The sequence below is a fragment of the Otolemur garnettii genome, unplaced genomic scaffold (genome assembly GCF_000181295.1).
Source record: "Otolemur garnettii isolate 467f Iridium unplaced genomic scaffold, OtoGar3 scaffold00108, whole genome shotgun sequence".
Taxonomy (NCBI): Eukaryota; Metazoa; Chordata; class Mammalia; order Primates; family Galagidae; genus Otolemur; species Otolemur garnettii.
In genome coordinates, this window is record NW_003852503.1 from 701,792 (window position 1) to 719,968 (window position 18,177).

At 46.7% G+C, this 18,177-nt stretch overlaps 1 protein-coding gene across 2 annotated transcripts in view; it reads left to right on the forward strand.

Moving 5' to 3' along the window:
- The window catches only part of PKNOX2 (PBX/knotted 1 homeobox 2), a 257,613-nt gene that overhangs the window by 150,614 nt on the left and 88,822 nt on the right, over positions 1-18,177 (forward strand). For both annotated transcript variants that reach the window (XM_003796767.3, XM_003796768.2), the window contains one exon: positions 7,513-7,620. The gene's annotated coding sequence lies outside the window, so the exon portion shown is untranslated. The remainder of the gene's footprint in view (positions 1-7,512; positions 7,621-18,177) is intronic.

Sequence of the window (18,177 nt, forward strand, 5' to 3'; positions counted from 1 at the left end):
TGGTGACAATAGTCACTATTTATTTTTATATATTTAATTTTTTTTTTTTTTGGAGACAGAGTCTTGCTTTGTTGCCCTCTGTAGAGTGCTATAGTGTCATAGTTCACAGCAACTTCAAACTCTTGTGCATAAGCAATTTTCTTGCCTTAGCCTCCCAAGTATCTGGGGCTACAGGCACCTGCCACAACACCTGGCTATCTTTAGAAACAGGGTCTCGCTTTTGGTCAGGCTGGTCTTGAACTCCTGAGCTCAAGCAATCTACCTGTCTCAGTCTCCCAGAGTGCTGGGATTATAGGCATGAGCCACCATGCCCAGCCCTATTTTATTTTATTTTATTTTATTTTTTGAGCAGAGTCTCACTCTGTTGCACTGGTTCGAGTGCCGTGGCATTATCATAACTCACAGCAACCTCAAACTCTTGGGCTCAGGCTATCCTCCTGCCTCAGCCTCCCAAGTAGCTGGGACTACAGGCATCTGCCACAACAACTTGCTAGTTCTTCCCTTTTTCATTATTACTCTTTCTTTAAACTTTTTTTTTTTTTGAGACAGAGTCTTGCTTTGTCACCCCCTCGTAGACTGCTGTGGCATCATAGCTCACAGTAACCTCAGACTCTTGGGATCAAGTGATTCTCTTGCCTTGGCCTCCCAAGTAGCTGAGACTATAAGAGCCCATCACAGCACCTGGCTATTTTTAGAGACAGGGTCTTGCTCTAGCTCCGGCTGGTCTCAAACTTGTGAGCTCAGGCCTGCCTTAGCCTCTCAGAGTGCTGGGATTACAGGCATGAGCCACCCCACCTGGCACCTAGTTCTTCTATTTTTAAAAGGGACGGAGTCTTACTCTTGCTCAGGTTGGTCTTGAACTCCTGAGCTCATGTGATTTACCTGCCTCAGCCTCCCAGAGTGCTAGGATTACAGGCAGAAGCCACCATGCCCAGACATTTATTAAAACCTTAGTCTGTGTCATTACCAGATAGCCTTTTACTTTCTGCTAGGTACATTGTGTGTGATGTAATATACAACATCCCATAGAATCCTAAGAAACATCCTGTGAAGTAAGTATTGTTATTCCCATCTTATAGAAATAGGAAAACTGAAACTCATACAGGTATAACACAGGAAGAGGGAAACCTAGGGTGTGAATCCAAATTTGTCTGACTTTGAAGCCTTTTCCACGCCATGGTATGTGATATTATCTCTTCCACGTTCACTTAACATCAGTGCAAGAAGCATGTGAAACCACACCCGGTTTAGTCAAAAGCTCTCAATTCCAGGATGTGTTGAAATACAGAGAAGTGTCAGGCCTTGGGCAATGAAGAATAATGATAACTAAAGAAGCAAACTCTCAACTGAACGGTTTCAGCATCAGTAGCGCTCCTCTTCCCATGACAAGAACAATACTTGTGATTATCTGCCTCGGCGCAGACTAACCCAGGTGTGTGTGAAGGGAAGAAGAGACAGGCAAGGCTGGGGTCTTGCCCACAGAAGTTTATGATTCCATTGAGGAGATTGAAATTAACACAAAAAGCAGAGGTTCACAAAATCGAGTAAGATTAAGGTCCAATCGTAGGGTATGGGGTGCAAGAGGCTGATGTGAGCTGGTCATTGAAGGTTGAATTGGACCCACATGGCAGAAAGGAAAGAGTGGCGTGATGGCTTGTGCAAGGAGGGACAGACAGAGCTCAAACGCAGTGTGTGCTGGGTTGTGAGACAGGGGCAGCCCAGGCTAGCTGGAGAAAAAGTTCAGATTTGAAAGTAGCGAGGGATTATTTAAGAGGGATGATAGGGTCAGGTGGATTATGAAGGACAAGAATGGAGGCTAAGAAATGTGGATTTTGTCTTCTTAGGCCCTGGTAAGCCATTATGGACTTTTGAGCAGGAGAGAGACAGCATCAACAAGTCTTAAATTACTTTAGCTTACAAAAAGCTCCCTCTTCCTAGAGGATTAGAATCTGGTCTCTCTGGGATCAGCCTCGTTGCTTTGGTGAAATTTGAGGCTTTCTCTGGGATGACAATTATGTGCAATAGCTGATCAAGAGTTGTCAGAGAATGGAATAGGACAGTGTCACACTGTCAGGTCCAGCCTCTTGTTTACAGATGACAATGATGAAGATCAATTGGTGATGGATTTTGTCTGATAGCACAGAGTCAGCCTTAGCAGGGAGGTGGCAGGAGCCTAAAGACTCACAGATACCTACTGTGGGGGAACTGCTGGAGCATCCTTGTAGCCAAACTGCACTATTTTTTCTTTTATTTTGAGACAGAATCTTACAGGTATCCACACCTGGTATAGTGCCATGGTGTCATAGCTCACAACAACCTCAAACTCTTGGGCTCAAGTGATCCTCTTGCCTCAGCCTCCTGAGTAGCTGGGACTATAGTCAACTGCCACAACACCCAACTAGTTTTGTTTTGTTTTAAGAGATGGGGTCTTGCTCTTACTCAGGCTAGTCTTCAACTCATGAGCTCAAGCAATCAACCTGCCTCGGCCTCCCAGAGTGCTAGGATTACAGGCATGACCCATCACACCTGGCCTCAAACTTCGCTTCATCATGCATGTATGGAAGAAGGGCTATTGGGTAGGCTCCAGAGGAAGGACAGACTCTTTTGAGGCTCTTGCACCAATCAGAACAAACATGAACATTCTGAGTAGGGTGACTTCCCCAAGGTGGACAGAGGATAGATGTTTGGTTTGAGCCTCTGGCCAGAGATCCGGAGGCTCAGTCTTTACCACTAACTGTCCTACTTAATCTGCAAAAAGCCCAAGTGCAAGTTGGCAAAACAGAAGTGTTCTCTGGAAAAGACTGCCCACCCTGACCAGGTGGAATGAACTTGGATAGGCAAGGAAGGGCTCTTTCCTTTGTCCCTTAACAAATCTGGGCCATGAGGTCCCACAGGCCCGTGTCTTCCCATCCATCCATTTCTCTGTGTGTCTGTCTGCCTCCACGGCCCAGCCATGCTTGCAGGCTGCCCATTAGCCTTACAAAGGGGAGGACCGCTGTATATGCTGGGGTCCCTCTGGCTGAGATCTAGAGAAGTATGCATGGCATGAGTCAGGCTAGTGGTTCACAGAGGCTGGGGGCTGGGAGGATGCCATGGCCACTGGGGAGTGTCCTCCTCCCTGCCAGCCTGGCTTTCTGTCATGTGAATGGCCTCCCTTATGCTCAGCGGAATAGCTGGCAGTGACAGAAAGGAGATTACAGGCTGTATTTCTGCCTTAAAGCCTTCTCCAGGCTATTGAGAAACAAGCAGAACTAGGTAGTTGTCAGTTCTAGGAAAAGAGAAATCATGTATATTGTAGCCCTGAAGCGGTGGCCTGCGTGGGGGCATGCTGGTGTCACCTCTGATTGTCTTCCCTCCCTCAAAAGTATATTTTATTAATCCCTGAGTGGGGAGCGGAGTCAGCCTTTCTCCCCTAATACTGGTGTGATTACTCTCCGAGGAATTCCAGCTCCTCGATGCTGTCTTGGAGTGGGGGCAGGCAGAGACTCAGCTAGAGCAGAAAGACAACAAGGAGCACAGCACGGGCTGCGGCAGGATGCTGGAGGGAGCCCTGGCCCCGCAGTGACGAGAGAGAGGCAGAGGCTGAAGGACACTCCAGGCATCCCCGGCTTCCTGCCTTCCCAGCACTGACCCAGGCCCTCTTCCTGGCTCCTGCCACCAGGGCTTTGGCAGAGGAGGGGACCTTGAGGCTGCAGTCAGAGCGGCATCATATACACATCGCAGGTTACAGTTATTTCTTCACCTTCTGTCTTCCCTGCTAGACTGTGAGCACCTTGAAGACAGGGAGAGAGGGAGGGGGCGAGGGAGAGAGGGAGGGGGCGAGGGAGAGAGAGGCAAAGAGCCTGTTTCATCTTTGATGCTTTGATATGCTCAGGCCCCAGAACCTGGTAGATTCTTAATACATGGGGGGATAAATTAAAGCAATTTGCACCTGCCCAGAAGAGGGAGGAAGGAGTCATAAAAAACTACCTAAGAACAGACCTCTGGTCTGCCAAGTCCGCCTCGGGCTGATGTTAGCAAAGCTCCCAGAAACGGCCCCACCCCTCCACTCAGGGTGCACCCACCTCTGCCTTCTTCAGGGAGTCCAACATTGATTTAGCACTTACTACCTCAAGCACTCGCTTTGGATCGGTAAGAAATACAAGAGCAAAGAAACAAGGGGAGCTTGGAAGAACAAAACGTCTGGAGTTTGCAGACATACCACTTGCTGGGTGTTTTCTTAGGCAAGGCCTGTGCTTGACTCACCCAAGCCTCATTATCCACGTCGTATAAAAAGAGAATAACTACCTGGCAAGGAAAACGGCATCTCTCATCTGCTGCTGATACGATGCAAAGGGGTGTGACCTTCCTGCAAGTAATTGGTAAAAATTCCTTAACATGAACCTATCTTTGGACCTACAATTACACATGTAGAAAATTATCCCAAGAAAATGATCGCGTCCAGAGCAAAAGTTCACTAGAAGAATAGTCACAGTTTAGTCACTATTTTGTTATCATAGCAAACACTGGAAATAATCTAAACAAGAAATGTTAAAAATTTGTCTGAGTAGTTATAGGACATCCGTAAATAGAATGCTGTAGTCATTAAAACTATAACTTATATTTTTATATTAATATATATGTTAAAATTAATATATATTTCCTTTACATGCAGAGGTATTGTGACGTGTTGTTAAATATTAAAAAGCTGTTTACTGAACAGTATGCATAGTATGATACTGTTTTTAAGAAAAAAGTGTTTTTCTCTAGGTAGTAATTGTGGTTTATCTTTGTACTGTAGGATTACCACTTAACTCTTTCCCCTCTTATTTATCTACTTTCCACCATAACATTTGTTATTTTGTAAAGGTAATAAAATTATTATATTAAAATGCCTACTTCTAAAGTTTACTTTAAGAGTTAACAAGATATTACATGTGAAAGTATTTTATAAGCTGAAAATGTATACAGATATAAGATAGGGTTTCTGCCCCTGAGGAGCTTACAGTTTGGGAGGAGATGAAAGATACCCAAGATAACGATAGCATGAGACAGAATGTGACAAGAGCTTTCAGAGAATGACAAACAGCATGTTACTTGGAAGCACAGAGGAGGAAAAATTACTCTGGCTATAGAGGTAGCAGCCAGAATGTTTGAGCGAACATTGAAGAATGATGGTGAGGATCTTCTTAACAGATAGAAACATAGAATTGGGGCCTTGAGGGACAGGGAAGGTGTGGGATGGGTTTGGGAATGGGAAGTGCTATGTGTGTCTGGAGGGTGGAGAGCCCCTGGTGCAAGGTAGAAGATGAGTCTGGAGAGACAGAGGCCAAGTTCAGGCACCTTGAAGGCTGTACTTGATGTAACATAATCAGTATGCATCTGCTGAGTGTCTTCTATGAGCAAGGAGTCACTGAAAACTCTGGAGTAGGTGATGACACAGCTCTAAGAGCCTCAAGGGCAGCGCCTGGCATGGACTAGGTCCTTAAGGAACATGGATGAAGTCACCTGCCCGGAAGTTCAGTCTGGAGGAAGCAGTGGACAGATGTGCAGGGGGCTGACGGTGGGGGTGAGGAGGGGCTGTGGCCAGCATGGCCAGGGAGAAGGGTCCTTTCTAGATTATGCCACAGGGAATGGAAAGGAGGGAAGATGATCTTGGGCCTGACTGGAGAGGGATAAAAAGTGGGATAGGGATGGAGATATGAAACTCAGGTGGGGCTGCAGTAGGGAGGGGTCAGCCATGCCACCCAGGTTTGCTGCCAGTGGTCACAGAGTCACAGACAAGTTGTGTGGAGGAGGAGTGGGGTTCAGAGGAATTCAGTGCTCCCTACATGGTTCAGACCTCTTGGGCTCCTCTGCGCGGCTGCCCCAGGGCAGGCAATGGCTGGGGAGCCTGAGATTCTGGCTGCTTTGAATGTGTCTCCATATCCCTTATTTCCTCTTGGGAGGAGTCTGAGGTGTGGAAAAGGGAGGGGGATTTTGTTTCCATCCAGAGAACTTTTGTTAATGGAGATTCATGAACCACCCTGCCTGCTTCTGGAGCTTCTCTCAGTTGGTGGCATCCTCCCAGCACACCTCTTTCCTCTGTCCTTGCAAGTGGGAATTCAAACTTCCCTCAAGACCCCGTGCTATCTACCTGCCACTATCACCTCCAGCAGCACATGCGCAGGTGTGTGGCGTGCACACACACAGAGGCAGGGTGGTGGAAAAGTCTACATTTCCATTTTCCTGCTGCAGCTCCCAGCCTGGGCCACTGTTTAGCTCCTCCTGTTGTCATGTCACTAGTTAATTACATTCTTTACTGAGGTGCAAATGTGTTTTTACAAGGAGACTAAGATGGTGTTAACTAGGAAGGAACTGTTAATGTTAAAGATGCATTTGCCTCTGGTCCCGGGCTGGTGGTGCTCTGGCCTGGAGGTGCTCCCTGGTGCTGCTACGGAAGTACAGCCCAGGACTCAGGCCAGAGCCTCTGCCCCCAGCCTGCGGTCCTGGCTCTAAGCACAGCCTCACTGCAACTCACCTGCATGGAGAAATTAATGGGATTGTTTGAGAACTGTCTGGCCAGACCTTATGACAGGGCTGACCACCCAACCTCCATTTCAATTGACATCTCAGTCCATTTCAAATATTGAGAAGCAAAATTAATTCATTTTAGTCTAAAAATAAATAAGTTGTGCAGCCAAAGCCACCTTTAGGCCATGGCTATGTCTCACTGCTAATTGCTGCTTTGGGTCTATCTCCCTGGAGTCTTCCTTCCTGCTGTCCTCAGATGTCTTCCCGTCCCTCTCCCAGCCCATCAGTGTCTCTCCAGACCCCCAGCCAAAGCCTGCCCTCCATCACATGGATCGGGGACTTACCTGAATACTTGAAAAAGCTACCAGTGCTACCCTCTTCCCCTGAATTTGTCAATGTCTTAAAATAAGATGTCAGCTGTGGTCTTCCCAGCACCCAGGAATCCCTCACAGACACCTGCCCCTCCTTGGGGAGAGAACAACCAGCAACTAGACAGGCAAGGACAGGCACTTTCAACTGTGACAAAGATTTGGGCTCTACATGGCTTGGTGGGCCTCAGCAACCACACAGAGGAGAGAGAGTTGAAGGTAGACAGATATGGATGGGCACAGTGTCTCACACTCTGGGAGGCCAAGGTGGGTGGATTGCTTGAGCTCGGGAGTTCCAGAGACCTTGCCTCTACTAAAATAGAAAAGCTAGCCTGGTGTTGTGGCGAGCACCTGTAGTCCCAGCTACTTGGGAGGCTAAGGGAAGAGGATCTCTTGAGCCTAGGAGTTTGAAGTTGCTGTGAGCTATAACATCACGATACCCACGATACTCACTCCATCAAGTGAGACTGTCTCAAAAAAAAAAAAAGGCAGATATGGTGGGAATGTCTTCAGAGGAAGTAGAATACATCCCTTGTAGAACAGGACAAACTGAGAGAAGAGGGGTGCACAGAGCCCCAGTCCCCCTCCTCTGATGCTCCTCACCCCCAGCCTCTTGCCTTCCCTGCTGAGAGCTTTCTGCCCCTTTTTGCAGGTGTTTTGGCTGTAGCCCACAGGAAGAATTTCTGGCGCAGCTGGAAGTGAGAGGAGGGGAGTGAGTCTCCTGAGGACCATCCCAGAGGCTGCAGGGATCACCTGAACAGTAGGAAATGCTTTTCTGTCCTTTCACACATAGTTAAATCCCCCAGGCAGATTAGCTTTTCTCCTGAAAGCCTCTAGAACCAGCTCCTAGCATAAGCCGACATTTAGCATATACAAGCTTGTTTTCTATGCCTTTGTGCTGCCCCCCTCAGTCCTTTGGGGGGGCCTCTAGGTCTTTACCCTGTGTTCTGCGGACAATAAACTGTCGTTGATACGGATGGATGGGATATTGTGTACCCCCGTGATGATGATGACATTTGTACAGCTCTCTGGAGCAAGCATTATCTTCTAAAAATGACCTGGGGGTGGGATGTTAAGATGCAGTTCCTGGACCACCACCAGAAATTCTGATTCTGGGAGTCAGGCCCAAGACTCAGGAATGTGCACCCAAGTGGTTTTGACAAACTCCGAGGAAACCGCAGCCCAGGTGTTTCTGATGAACTCTGAGAACTAGTTCTTCAGAACAGAAAATCTCATTTAATCTTCTTATCAGATAGGGGTTTTTTTTCTTTTTTTTTTTTTGGTCCCCTTAAGTAACTTCATGATCTCACAGACATAGGTAGCAATATGGGCAGGGATTTAGAAATCCAGTTATCCAAAACAACCCTTTTTTCTTTCCAGTATGCCAGGATAAGGGCTGGATCTGTTATGGTGAGATTGGGCCCCAACTCCAAAGGACCCTGCCCAGGATTTTGTAAGTTTCCCTGATGTCTCAGGACCACATTGACCTTATAGTTCATCAGCCTTCATTCTGGGGCCAGTAATCATTACCTCATTCCTCACAAAAGCTGGTTGTCCTAGAGAGAGGGAGATCACGGCAAAGACAAATGCTCCCTCCTGGGCCCAGCTCCCCACCCAGTGGGTAGCACAGCCGTGGATGTTCACAGGGGACCACGCCTCTGAGGACAGACGGGCAGCAATGATGGTGCTGCCTCCTGTCTGAGGAGCTCAGTTGTAGGGGCAGTGAGGGTGGGTGGCGTGGGAGTGCTGTGGCTCCTTAAAGCGAGATCTGAGGGAAGGGTGTTTAGTTTTCACCAAATGTGGGTTGGGTAATGACCCTAAGGGCTCAGGCCGACAATCTTCAACTGCATTCAGAGCCCATGTGCCAGTGACATTGAAGGGAGTCCACTGTGGACAGTGGCTGTGGGAGGGCTTAAAGAAGATGAGGAGAAGGTAAAAAGGAAAAAAAAAGGGGGGGGATGTGTGTCCCTTACCTGCTGACCCAGTGTGAAGTCCAGTGACTTTCTCTGGACCTGAAAACCCAACCGAGGCTCTTCCTGTTGAGCTCCCCGGCAGAGTCCTGCTTCTCTCCAGACTGACGCTGTGGCTGGATGCTGGAGTCCAAGCAGGCCAACCTGGGCCTGGGGGAATGGAGGTGGCCCTGCCATCACCTGCATGGTAGAATATGGGCAAAAGGTTGACCAACTGCTATCTCCTGCCGTGGACTGTCTTTCTGTAGAATGGATGGCTTTCATGGATGAGCTAGAGGCAACCTCAAATATCCCCCCTGACCTTTGCCCTTGTCCCAACCCACCACGCACACACACACACACACGATGACCACTGAACTGTCTTGCCAAGTGAGTGATGGGATGGTCTGTTCTGGGGACTAAGTACAGTTGACACTATTGGTTGGAGGGGTGCATGCAATTGGCAAGGACAATTTTTGCAGCTAATGCTAGAAGTGTGGCAATCAGAGAAGCCGCCAGCTGTCTCACTTAAATTCTTAGCTCTCTCGCTCTCTTTTTTTAAAATCGTTTTGCTTACATAATCCACCCCCTTTTTATTTTCTAATTCTCTCCTCGCAAAGCTGGCACCAGAGGGGAAGGGCTGGGGTGGAGGGGGTAGCAATTACACATCGGTTTAGGGAGCATTTACATTTTGCAATTACAATTTAAAAATAAGTCTCGCTAATGATCTCCACGTGTAAATGACAAACCCTAACTGACATACATACTCTCCTGGGCCTGCCTGCCTCCCCAGAAGTCAGAGAGGGCAGAGGTACCTGGGGAGACTTAGGAAGAGGCTGGGGGCAGCATTGGAGGGGTGGCAAGGGTAGTTGATGTGCCTTTGAGGTTGGCAGAGGAAACCAAGAATTCTGGACTCCAGCCCCTCTCCCCCAACACCTGCACTCAAGACCAGTCTAGCCCATCTTCTTCCAAGCCTGACACTGTGGATCTCTGCATCTTCAGGTAGCGCCATCAGTACTCTGAGTGGGGAGAAAGGGAGCCCCAACTGCTAACATCCTCTGATGCCGGGATTTTCAAAGTCCTGTTGGGCAAACATAAATCCCAGTCCCTGAGAGCCAGCCAGAGTTCCTGGATACTCATGGGTTGGGTAGAGGGGCTGCTTCAATGCCCGGGATTTGGTATAGAAATAGCATTTGCTGTATCCCTGTTTGGGAAAAGACATTTCTCCCCTTGTCAATTAACACATATTTATTCGAGCTCACTGATTCTTTGAATAAGCTGAGGCTTTGGAACAAGACCAACCCAGACTCAAATCGTTGGTAAAAAAAATAGTTCTACTATTTGCTGACTGTGGGATTGGGGCAAGTTCTACAACTTAAGTTTTCTGACTATCATTGTGTGTGATTGTGGCGATCATGGTTTCCTTCTAGGGCTTCTGTGAGGGTTAAACGAGATAATATATGAGCTAGCACCTTACACAGCATCTGGTGCATTAGAAATGCTCAGAAAATGTCCGTTTCTTTCCGAGCCCCTCCCTGGCAGCTTCAAGGTGTTTTCCCCTACCCATCTGAAAACCATTTCTTTCTTTGAGTTAGAGCAGTTAAAAAAAATACATATGATAAAAATAATTTTTTAAATAAAACTACTTCCTTCCAGCTACTGGACACTAAGGGAGGACGAGCTGGTCTGATTTTTCCAGGTCTCCCCTCGAAGTCAAGCCATCTGTATCCTGAGCTTGCTTCTCGCTGTGGCCATGGCCTTGGGTTTCCAGGCCAGCTTTAAGCTTGTCCGCTCTCTCCCTGATTCTGCCTGTTAACAAACCAGGTTCTCTCTTTTCTGGACACTAACTCAACTGTGAGACCTTGCATTGGCCACTGCCCCTCTCTGGGCCCCCGTGTGTTCCTTATCTGTGAATGAGGGATCTGACAGGAGCTCTCTGAGGAGAGACAGGCCTGACATCCTACAGTTCTCAGATTCTTGGGCCCCTCTCTGCTTCCCACCAAGTATTTGTACAGCAAGCTGTTCATCTCTTGTGCAGCGTCATCCTGGTCAATCTTCAGACCAACCAGGTAGAGTCAAGAACATGACTCCTTGTTACTGGACACACGTACAGGGACTACCACAAACAGAGGTACTCATCTTACAAAGATGGGGAAGAGGGACAAGGTTCCAGAAGCAGCCCAGGTGGCCCAGGTCCAAGGACACATAAAAGGCCCGGGGTCAGGGAGCTCCTTGAAGGCAGGGGCTACATCTCAAGGGTTTCAATGTTTATTTTAATACAGCAAAATATTATGTTATAAATATTGTTCTGAAAGCTTGCTTTTTCTTTTTTCTTTTTTTTTTTTTTTAGAGACAGAGTCTTACTTTGTCACCCTCGGTAGAGTGCAGTGGCGTCACAGCTCACAACAATCTCTAGCTCTTGGGCTTAGGTAATTCTCTTGCCTCAGCCTCCCAAGTAGCTGGATTACAGGTGCTCGTCACAACACCTGGCTATATTTTGTTGCATTTTGGCCGGGGTCAGATTCGAACCTGCCACCCTCAGTATATGGGGCCAGCACCCCACTCACTGAGCCACAGGCGCCGCCCTGAAAGCTTGCTTTTTTAACCAAAGTTACATGATCAATAGCTTTGTAGGTCAAAATAAGTACATCATCTCCATTATTTTTAACTGCTGAATAGTTATCTATTATATGGATATTTAATTATTTATTTACTTTTTTCTATTTCTTAAAATTAGAAGTAAAACATGTATGAGAGGAAAGAGCAAAGAGGGTAAAGATGTAGAAGATCTCCTTTCTGTCCTCCACCTCTACCCACAAGACTTGGGCTCCAGAGTCAGCCACAGTGAATAGCTTCTGATTTTAGTTATTTAGTGGCCAACGTTTAGTATATGATGTACTTACATCCTTTCTTCTGAATTTATCTCTTTGTCAATTAACTCTCTGCTATGAAAGTTAGGAGATTAGAATACAAATCTCCCTTCCAACTTGTATTAGTTTGATAGATTTGTACCTAATTCTATTTGATATTTTCTAGTTTTAGTATATAGCCTTATGTGTAATATATATTATACAATATATCAGTCATATACAGGATGTCCATAAAGTTTGTGTCCAATTTAAAATGGTTTAACATAGTAAACTACACACCAACTTTATGTCCACCCTGTATTATGTATATATTATATATATATTAATGTAAGTATGAATTAAAATCTTAACAATATAAAAAAGTAGATAATATAATGTTGAATAATGTATTACCTTATAATATATATTTTATAGAATATAGCACTACATATTATGCAGTATATGATACTATATAACATATATTATATATTAAATAGTATATTCTATATATAATATAGTATAGTATATAACATTACGTACTATATGATATATACCAGTGGTTCTCAACCTTCCTAATGCCGCGACCCTTTAATATAGTTCCTCATGTTGTGGTGACTCCCAACCATAAAATTATTTTCATTGCTCCTTCATAACTGTAATTCTGCTACTGTTATGAATCGTAATGTAAATATCTAATATGCAGGATGGTCTTAGGTGACCCCTGTGAAAAGGTTGTTCGACCCCCAAAGGGGTCGCGACACACAGGTTGAGAACCACTGATATATACTATTAATAATACATAGTATGTATAATGTACTATATAATATATACAGTATTTTTTAAAATAGTGTTATGTAGAATATATAATACTATGCAGTATATAGTAGATGATGCATAGTATATAATATATAAGATACGATATATGACTATTCATATAGTATTCATATAGTATGCAATGATCTATAATATAAATCATTTTCTATACATTGTATACTATGTATTCTCTACTATATACTAGATTATACATTGTGTATAAATACTTAACATAATAGCATATTATCTACTATTTACAGTGTTAAGATTTAGAAGATGCTTATTCTGTTCCATTACAGTAGTTACCTCTGCATTCCGTACATTGATTATAAGATGGAAATATACTTAAAAACATTAAACCCACTATGGGCAGGAAATGTTGTTCAATCAGAGAACTCAAACATGTGGCTGAACATGCCAGTGGAGAAGGTGCTCCAGCTTGGCTGCGGCAGCAGAAGCTTTGCGGCATGGTGGCGTAATGGCCCTCATCTTCCTCCACCCCCCCCTTCTCTCCATCAAGTCACCTCGCTGCCTCTCTTTCTAGCATATGTGTTGTCCTCGTCCTTGGATTTCTTTGCTTTGCTGAATTACTGCTTCTAGTTATTTTTTATATCGTTGAGTGGGCAATAAACCGAGTTCCCACGCGTCCCGTGCTGACTATTTTGTCTTCACCCAAGCTGGATCATCAGACTGAGCATAGAATCCCACCTCAGAACCTTTCCCTCTTAGGACTTGATGACGTCTCTCCTCCATCTCATTTCCAATTTTGCGGTGAGGACCTGTGTGAACTTCTGTTTTTCTTTGTTGTTCCCTCCTTTAAATATCTGAAACTGAAGGGGCTTGAGCTTTGTTTTCTTCTTTCTTGTCATTACCCTTACTCAGCTCTGGGGGTCTTTTGCCTCTGAAGTCACCTGTCTTCCTTTAGCTCAGGGAAAATTCATTCTGTTGTGTCTTTATTTATTCCCTTCATCTCTATTTCCACCTCTGGAACTTCCACTGCCCAGTACAGTGCCTGGCCCACAGTAGGTACTCAATAAATGATTACTGAATTTGCCCCTTGGGTCCTAGATTCTAGTTAGGGCCCTACCTGCAACCTGCTATGTGAACTTGGGCAAATTTCCTTGTTCATCCAGGGAAGAAGCCAGACCTCTGACTGCTCAGGACCCCTTCACCTCTGCTGGTCCTCTCCCAATCTGCTTCAGAGCCTTGAGTTCCCACTGCTGCTAGAATTGGAGAAGAAGCCATTTAGTTTCCTGAGGAGTGGATAAAAAGCTGAGGTTGCTCCTCAGAACACGGAGCAGCCCCGCTTCCCAGTTCTCCAGCGTCCGCTATCTGTCCCCTTGGGAGCCTGTCTGCTTGACCTTCCCAATCTTATTCTGCAATGAACTTCCTTACCCTTCATCTCCCTCTGCCTACTTCCCCACTCCCCACTCTTTCTCAGCTCACACACACTCACAGCTCCTGTTAGTGAATTAATCCCTGAGCATAGTAAGTGTCTCATTAAGTGAGATCCTTTTCTTACTTTTATGAACTCCAGGACAAAGAGACAGCAGACTGCCCTTCTTAATACCACTCATTACAGGCACTGACCAGAGACAGGCAGGTCCTGAATAGAGAAGGAATCTCAAAGGGGCCTGCACACAATAAGGAACTTATGCCAACTCCCCAGAACAGGGGAGTCATCCCTGTTTTTCCTCCTTCCCACCCTGGGGACCAGGTCTGGGAGCAGACATCTCACACGCAGCTCCCCTGCCTGCTCAGATCAACCTGTTCCAGACAGAACTTCTCGATCTGGAAGCCAAGACACTTTGTTCCTTTTCCCTGGCCAGGCCTGATCCTGGAAGATCCAGATTAACAAGGGCTCAGATCCCAGAAGATTCATAGCTATTTCAAGTCAAGGGATCCTAATTGGGTCCCCAGGGCAGAGTCCCCCGGGGCCAGAGTGTCTGGTCATCCTCTTCTTCCACCCCGGTCCTTGCCCTGGCATGGCAAACGGGGTCCATCTTACCAGAGGAGGGGGAGGGGAAAGTGAAGGCACAATCTTGAACTTCAAGTCCGCACAGTTTCTCTAATGAAGCAGGATACTGTCTTTCCACTCAGATCACAATGATCAGAAATAAGTTGTTGCCAGGCGCAGTGGCCCACGCTTGTAATCCCAGAACTTTAGAAGGCCAAGGCAGATGGATTACCTGAGCTCAGGAGTTCAAGACTAGCCTTAGCTAGAGTGAGACACCATCTCTAGGAATAGCCAAGTGTTGGTGGTGGGTGCCTGTAGTCCCAGCTACTTGGGAAGCTGAGGCAAGAGAATTGCTTGAGCCCAAGAGTTAGAGGTTGCTGTGAGTTATGGCCACCAGAGCACTCTACTGTGGGCAGCAAAGTGAGACTCTGTCCAAAAAAAAAGGAAATAAAGAAAGAAGGAAGGAAGGAAGGAAAGAAAGAAGTTGTCATTGCAAAAGGATTAAGGTTCGATGTGAGTTATAATTTTCAAACGAGTTCTAGCATTTAAAGATTCTGCTGTCAGTAGGAGACACTCCACTTCTGTGACTGATTGCAGCCAACAGGGCCCCCTCATGACTAAAGTTTTCCCTCTTAGGAGCCAGAGAACTACAACCCCCTTTCCAAGGGTAGAAGTTGAAGGGGACGGGGCCTGGCAGGGGGTAGCAGAGCCGGTGGGAGGTAGAGGACAGCTCTGTCCTCCACAGTTCTGCCTAATTGCTGTGTGCTTTGGAGGCTGAGGGCAATGACCCCACTGCTGGTTTGCAAGGATGTCTTCACTGGCCTCCTGGGCAGACTGCTGCTTGGAATCCCTCTGGGATGAGAGGAGACCCTGCAAGCGAGGTGAGCAGGAAGGCACTTCTGCAAGAGGATAAAGCTTGGGCTCAGAGAGAGATGACAAGGTAGGGGACGCCTCCTAGGGATGGGGTGTCCTGACTTGAAAAACCTAAGACTAAGATATTCAGCTGGCTTTGCAAAGATAAAGCCAGGTGCCTCCTAGCCTGTGTGTCATGGGCAGATGGCATTCCAGAACAGGGACTTTTCTGCAGCTGTGGGTGGTCCCTAGAAAGCCACGGGTAGATAGGGAAAGAAGACCAAGTGAGTAGTTGAGAGAGCAGGCTGACTGTACGCTTCCTTCCACCCCACCACGTCCCACCCCAGCTGGGCCCCAGCAAGGCCTGTCAGTCCAGGCAGACAAGAAGGAGACACCGACCAAATCCCAGTCAATGTGAGTCAGAGTCCAGCCCTGGAGCCAGGGAGTGCAGGGCCAGGGCCAGGCAGCCTGGCTTTCGTGTGCACGGCGTGTGTCCCTGGAGTTCTGCTCCCAGACAGCTAAAACACATTATTGGATTCCAATCATACGTTGTCTTTGAGCAGCAATCTTCAACCATATATTTCCATCATTCTGTTGTGTTCTTTCTTTAATTGAATACACAGTCCAGAGCATCCAGGATGGAGACTCAAGCTGTACTGTTTCAGCTTGTGTCACACCTTCCACATTTGCCTTAGTTGTTTTACGGTCGTGAGATCCCCTACTTCTTACTGCTGGTATCAGCACTTTCTTTTTCCCACCTCCCACTCATTTTTATAAGATAAGAAGAGCAAAATGCAATGAAATATTTAAACAAACGTGTGTGCACACTGCTGGGCCAGGATGACAGGACTGGTGGAATGAGCGGTAGCTATTTAAGCAGCCCCACCACGGGAAGGCTCAGAGCGCACATTCCTTGACTGATGTACAAAAGCCCAAACTTGGCATACAGAGGATCCTTAGTGGCATCGCTGTAACATAATGCTTAGAAAATCAGGGCCAGTAAAAGTCAAAGGAAGCCGCTCTTGGATGGGCCAACTCAGAGTCGGCAGCTTGTTTTCATAATCAGACTCGTCTTTTCTTCTCCAACTCCGACGGGTCTCCTTCCTCCTCTGGGGTCTCCTTCCTTCACCTTGAGACTTTGAAGTTAAACTTTCAGACTCCCAGATCAGACTGCGTGACATCTAGAAATGTTCTCAACCTCTCTAAGGCTCAGTCTTCCCATCCATGTATAAGAACAATCACGATACTGACACCATAGGGCTGTTAGGAAAAATAAACCAGGTGACCTGTGTGTGCCTGTTACTATAGTGTCTGGGACATGGGGAGGACCCTATGATGCAGTTATTATCAAGTCTATTTTGTCATCCTGAAGTCTGCAGGGAAAGAGACTAACAAATTCATCTTCACCATGGTAGAAATAGCTGCTGGGACTTAAAGAGTCATCCTTCCCAGATTGGTTTGTTGTTTTTGTTTTTTGAGACAGAGTCTCACTCTGTCATTCTGGGTAGAGTGCCCTGGTGTCATAGTTCACAGCAACCTCAAACTCCTGGATTCAAGTGATCTTCTTTAGCCTCTGAGTAGCTGGGATTATAGGTGCCCACAATGATGCCTGGCTAGTTTTTCTATTTTTAGTAGAGACAGGGGTCTTACTCTTGCTCAGGCTGGTCTTTTACTCCTGAGCTCAAGCGATCCACCCGCCTCAGCCTACCAAAGAGCTAGGATTACAGGGGCCAGCCACTGCATCTGGTTTGTTTTACATTTTTAACAGCCAAAGAAACAAAATTGCAACTTTGTATGCATATTCAGAGGTAGACCTTGTGAAGTCATATTGCGTAGGCTTCTTCCACCAAGGTAAATGCAGGGCAGAGCCATGACCTTGTCTACCGGGGAGCATAGATATCAATGGGAATGTAGTGATAGTCCTTGCCTTGATGCCCCACTTATGCTTAATGGCCAGGTTCCAAGGGAGAATTCAATCATGGAATGGAAAGTAAAGGAAGGCTTCATGAAAGAGTAGGGTTTGGAGGCTCAGTGCCCGTAGCACAATGGTGAGGGCACCAGCCACATACACCAAGGGTGGCAGGTTTAAACCCAGCCTGCAACAGCTAAACAACAATGGCAACTGCAACAAAAAATAGCCGGTTGTGGCAGGCGCCTATAGTCCCAGCTACTTGGGTGACTAAGGCAAGAGAATCACTTAAGCCCAGGAGTTTGAGGTTGCTGTGAGCTGTGATGCCTCAGCACTCTACCAAGGGCCACATAGGAAGACTCTGTCTCCAAAAAAAAAAAGAGTAGGGTTTGGAGCAAAGTGTGGTGGAGGGAAGGGCATGGTTGTGCAATACAGAATACCTTGATAGCAGCAAAAGGTGGAGAAAACATTTTCGGTCAAGTGTTGGAAAGCATCTGTTCAGCAGGCTGTGAGTCCTGCCATGTCACTTCCTCTCCTATCCTGGCTGTCTTCTTCCCTTCCCCAGGGGCTGTCTCTCCTGGCAGACCAAGAGCACAGAGGCAGTGCACCTGCCCTTGCTCCAGGAGCAGTGAGGACCAGGGCTCGAGGGAGCCCAGCTGGGCAGCCTTTCCTCCTCAGCCTGATCTCATTGCTCTGGACTCCACCTGTCTCCCCTCTTTTTCCTTGGGAACGCCACCTGGGCCACTGCAAAGGTCTCCCAGAGGGGGGCACTCAAGTGGCTGGGCATGGGAGAGCAGGGATGAGTGGCTTTTCAGTGATAAGTTGAGTTCAGTCCAGAGAGCTGTTTGCTTCCATAACTCTAACTCTTGACCTTTTTTTTTTTTCTGGAGGCAAGTTTAAGAAATTGGAACTAGGCTCGGCGCCTATAGCTCAACCGGCTAAGGCGCCAGCCACGTACACCTAAGGTGGCGGGTTCGAATCCCCAGCC